Source organism: Vanessa tameamea, unplaced genomic scaffold (genome assembly GCF_037043105.1).
Source record: "Vanessa tameamea isolate UH-Manoa-2023 unplaced genomic scaffold, ilVanTame1 primary haplotype ctg00000038.1, whole genome shotgun sequence".
NCBI lineage: Eukaryota > Metazoa > Arthropoda > Insecta > Lepidoptera > Nymphalidae > Vanessa > Vanessa tameamea.
In genome coordinates this window covers 50001-55000 of record NW_026974773.1, presented here as the reverse complement: position 1 = coordinate 55000, position 5000 = coordinate 50001, and the positions used below count along the sequence as shown (strand labels likewise).

Below are 5000 nucleotides of genomic sequence, written 5' to 3'. Positions count from 1 at the left end.
CTTTATTACTTTATGATATTTTTAAGGTTCTACGACGGACAATAAACGATTATATAACATAAATATTTAATTTTATATCGTAATATTGACATTATTTACGCATTCGTAATTCGCGTCATGTTCTTTATTATTATATTTATTCATCATCATCATCATCATCATTATTATTATTATTATTTTTCGATAAACGAATACGGGTGAAATGAAAATAAATCAAGATAAAACTTTCTATATTGTTGTTTTTTTTTTTTCTTTCTTTTGTTGTTGTTGTTGTTGTTGTTGTTGTTGTTGTTGTTGTTGATGTTGCATTGACGTTGCATAATATCATATAATCATATCCTATATATAAAAATATTGAACAAAATATATAATAGAGATATATATATATAATACGGGTTTGGATGTTTGTTTCGGGGTATACAGAGGGGGTTGCGGGGGGGTTGGGGGTTTGGGGGGGGGGTGGGCGGTTAGGGGTGCGTGTCTGGGGTTTGTTCTCTTATGATATCGGATCAAATATGAGAAACGTAAAAAAAAAAAATAAAAAAATTACATTCCGTTCGGACGAGCCGAATGTCATACTCGTCGCCGGGCATATATATGGAGTAGTGACGGTTCGAACGTCGAACATTGAAATTTGATGCGAGACGCGAAGTGACCGATCACAGTAGTACTCTTGTATAACGAAAAATAAAAATTTATTATCGTTTCCTTTCGTCGTCGTCGTTGTTGCGTCTCTCTGGCGTCTCGATTCGTCGTATCGCGTTATATTATACTTTACACGTAGTATTACCTATGTACGTACGAATCGTCGCGACCGCTGGGGGGACAACATACAATATTCACTGACACGTGGAAATGATGAAAAGATTCTTTTTTTTTTTTTCGTTCTGTAAAACTGTGCCGACCGACGGACGCACGTAAATCTCTCTGCCTCACATGCGCTTCCTCTTATCGTCGTCGTCGTCGCGCTCTTCTCTACAATCTATCCTCATGGAATAGTGTCGATTCATTGTAGTAGATCTGTGCGACGTCGTGACACGACACATATGAGAAGGAAACGTGTTAGAGACCAGAGTTTTTAAAAGATTCAGTGTATTCGTATAATGTGTATAATTTTGATATTATATCATGAAAACGGTCGTTTCTAAAATTCTTTTTATTTTTCATTTATCATGTACAAAAAATACATAACCCGAGTATCGGTACGATCACTCAAACACCGGGCGTCGATCCCAATGTTTTACGATAATAATCGTTGAACAATACATACGTACACGTCGTGTGCGAAGTGTTATTTTAAAATAAACTCGATCTCGTTTAGAACGTTCGAATTCGTGACCGTGATGTGTCATTATGTGACGACGCCGCCGTCGCCGCCGCCGCCGCCGCCGCCGTCGCGATATATAAATATCGTCTCGATAAATATATAAAGCGCGGGGGAGCGCGCGAGCGCGCGCGAGCGAGTGTCTCGTTTGAATTATAAAAGAGTCAACCGTTAAAATCTATCGCGTCTAACGCGATTGACGATACGGTAAGACGCTCGTTTCATACTGTGCGTATATGGTACATACATACATACATGCGTGCATGCATGCATGCATGCGTGCGTGCGTGCGTGCCTCGCGTGTGTGTGTGTATTTTATATGTGAATATGAAACGAGAAGAGAGTTTGACGACTTCAACAAGTCTATGTTAGCTCCCTGGTTGATCCTGCCAGTAGTTATATGCTTGTCTCAAAGATTAAGCCATGCATGTCTCAGTGCAAGCCGTATTAAGGCGATACCGCGAATGGCTCAATATATCAGTTTTGGTTCCTTAGATCTTACTCAGTTACTTGGATAACTGTGGTAATTCTAGAGCTAATACATGCAATCAGAACTCTGACCAGTGATGGGATGAGTGCTTTTATTAGATCAAAACCAATCGACGGAGGGCGTCTCGTCCGAAGTCGTTAATTTTGATGAATCTGGATAACTTTTGCCGATCGCATGGTCCAGTACCGGCGACGCATCTTTCAAATGTCTGCCTTATCAACTTTCGATGGTAGTTTCTGCGACTACCATGGTTGTCACGGGTAACGGGGAATCAGGGTTCGATTCCGGAGAGGGAGCCTGAGAAACGGCTACCACATCCAAGGAAGGCAGCAGGCGCGCAAATTACCCACTCCCGGCACGGGGAGGTAGTGACGAAAAATAACGATACGGGACTCTTTCGAGGCCTCGTAATCGGAATGAGTACACTTTAAATATTTTAACGAGGAACAATTGGAGGGCAAGTCTGGTGCCAGCAGCCGCGGTAATTCCAGCTCCAATAGCGTATACTAAAATTGTTGCGGTTAAAAAGCTCGTAGTTGCATTTGTGCGCCGCGCTGTCGGTGCACCGCATCCGCGGTGATACTGACACGTCTGCGGAGCATATCGTCGGTGAGCCGGCGGTAAAACGCCGGTTCAATATCAAAATCCTATCGCGGTGCTCTTCAGTGAGTGTCGAGATGGGCCGACAATTTTACTTTGAACAAATTAGAGTGCTCAAAGCGGGCTCAAAATGCCGCTTGAATATTTCGTGCATGGAATAATAGAATATGATCTCGGTTCTATTTTGTTGGTTTTCAGAACTCCGAGGTAATGATTAATAGGGATAACTGGGGGCATTCGTATTGCGACGTTAGAGGTGAAATTCTTGGATCGTCGCAAGACGAACATCAGCGAAAGCATTTGCCAAAGGTGTTTTCATCAATCAAGAACGAAAGTTAGAGGTTCGAAGGCGATTAGATACCGCCCTAGTTCTAACCGTAAATATGTCATCTAGCGATCCGCCGACGTTACTACAATGGCTCGGCGGGCAGCTTCCGGGAAACCAAAGATTTTGGACTCCGGGGGGAGTATGGTTGCAAAGCTGAAACTTAAAGGAATTGACGGAAGGGCACCACCAGGAGTGGAGCCTGCGGCTTAATTTGACTCAACACGGGAAATCTCACCAGGCCCGGACACCGGAAGGATTGACAGATTAATAGCTCTTTCTTGATTCGGTGGGTGGTGGTGCATGGCCGTTCTTAGTTGGTGGAGCGATTTGTCTGGTTAATTCCGGTAACGAACGAGACTCTAGCCTGCTAAATAGGCGTCGTCATTTAGGTGTGCTCGATTTCGGTCGAGCAACTCACTGGCGGCGTATTAAAATTCTTCTTAGAGGGACCGGCGGCTTCGAGCCGCACGAGATTGAGCAATAACAGGTCTGTGATGCCCTTAGATGTCCTGGGCCGCACGCGCGCTACACTGAAGGAATCAGCATGTTCTCCCTGGCCTAGAGGCCCGGGCAACCCGTTGAAACTCCTTCGTGCTGGGGATTGGGGTTTGCAATTATCCCCCATAAACGAGGAATTCCTAGTAAGCGCGAGTCATAAGCTCGCGTTGATTACGTCCCTGCCCTTTGTACACACCGCCCGTCGCTACTACCGATTGAATGATTTAGTGAGGTCTTCGGACCGACACGCGGTGGCTTCACGGCCGTCGGCGTTGCTGGGAAGTTGACCAAACTTGATCATTTAGAGGAAGTAAAAGTCGTAACAAGGTTTCCGTAGGGGAACCTGCGGAAGGATCATTAACGTAAATTATCTATCTCGAATGAGTGCGATGATGAACGATAATAAAATTCTAAAACACAAAAATCGACGTTCGGAATGTGTCGTTTCGATGCGAGGACGCGATTCTCTCGTTCTCGAGTCGGAGAGTCGTGTAACGCGTCCTATACTGATATTTTTCGATGTCGATTTCGAGGAAAGTACGATGTGTCAACGCACATACGTCATCTTCAAATAAAATGTATATTTTTTTTTTTTTGTTTTGTACTTTTTTTTTTTTTTTTTATTTTATTTTATTTATTTTTTTTTAATTTTTGAATTTTTCTCTATATACTAAAAAGAAGAGAAAAAAACAAAAAAAAAAAAAAAAATAAAAATAAAAAACTAACTAATATCACTCTGGCGTATAGAATCGTTCGAGTGATCGTAGAAATTATACAACAAAAAAATTAACAAAACCATTACCCTGGACGGTGGATCACTTGGCTCGCGGGTCGATGAAGAACGCAGTTAACTGCGCGTCATAGTGTGAACTGCAGGACACATTTGAACATCGACATTTCGAACGCACATTGCGGTCCGTGGAGAAACATCCAGGACCACTCCTGTCTGAGGGCCGGCTGTATAAAAATATAAACCACACTGTTCGAACGTTTAATGTCTCGTCTCTTTACGTCTTAACCGAAGTAAAAGACTTTGACGTTCGACTCGAACATATGACGGTATCCGCGTTCGAGATCGTTATTACGTGTTTAAATATAATACTTAATATACGCATTTCGTTCTCGGTCCGTTCAAATATAACAAATACGACGATGTGTATGTATGTTTACGTTTACATGCGTGCGTGTATATATAATTTATATTATGTATATTTTTTATATACGTTCGTGTGTACGTTCACGTCACGGAGTTTCGTTATATGCGACGTCAGAGAGACTGAGAGCGTCGCTCGTCGCCAGACGAGGAGCGCCCATCTCCGACCTTTCGATCGTTTCATTGAGTTGTTCTCGATAATTCGAAGAGGGGGTAATCGGAGTTTAGGTGATCTCTTCTCGTCTCGAGATGAGTATGTGCGTTTCTTTTGTTTATTTTCTAATGTCAAAATTTCGAATACAAAAGCTCCGCGATCGTTACGAACGTTTATATACGAGTGTACATAAAGCGCGCGCGCGCGCATAGTTTACGTGATGACATCGAAACATTCGTATATCGAGTAGGCGGACTCGACGTCCGAAGAGCGCGTCGACGCCGACGTCGGAACGACCGGAATGAAAATTCTCTCTCGTCTCGACGAAAGCGGCGCCGTCGCGTTGACGGATATCGCGTCTGCCTCGTTTTTTTTATCGTTGGCCTCAGATCAGGGAGGATCACCCGCCGAATTTAAGCATATTAGTAAGCGGAGGAAAAGAAACTAACCAGG

The 5000-nt window shown here is 43.2% G+C and overlaps 3 non-coding genes across 3 annotated transcripts in view; all 3 read left to right on the top strand.

Annotated features, from left to right (window-relative positions):
- The first annotated feature begins 1697 nt into the window (after positions 1-1697).
- LOC135194709 (small subunit ribosomal RNA) lies at positions 1698-3600 on the top strand. Its single transcript, XR_010309934.1, has one exon. It is a non-coding gene; the product is annotated as a small subunit ribosomal RNA (ribosomal RNA).
- Positions 3601-4039: 439 nt separating this feature from the next.
- On the top strand, positions 4040-4196 carry LOC135194687 (5.8S ribosomal RNA). Its single transcript, XR_010309913.1, has one exon. It is a non-coding gene; the product is annotated as a 5.8S ribosomal RNA (ribosomal RNA).
- A 731-nt stretch (positions 4197-4927) lies between these two features.
- Positions 4928-5000, top strand: part of LOC135194730 (large subunit ribosomal RNA) — a 3975-nt gene continuing 3902 nt past the window's right edge. The window contains exon 1 of the ribosomal RNA XR_010309955.1: positions 4928-5000. This exon is cut by the window's right edge and continues 3902 nt beyond it. This is a non-coding gene — a ribosomal RNA (large subunit ribosomal RNA).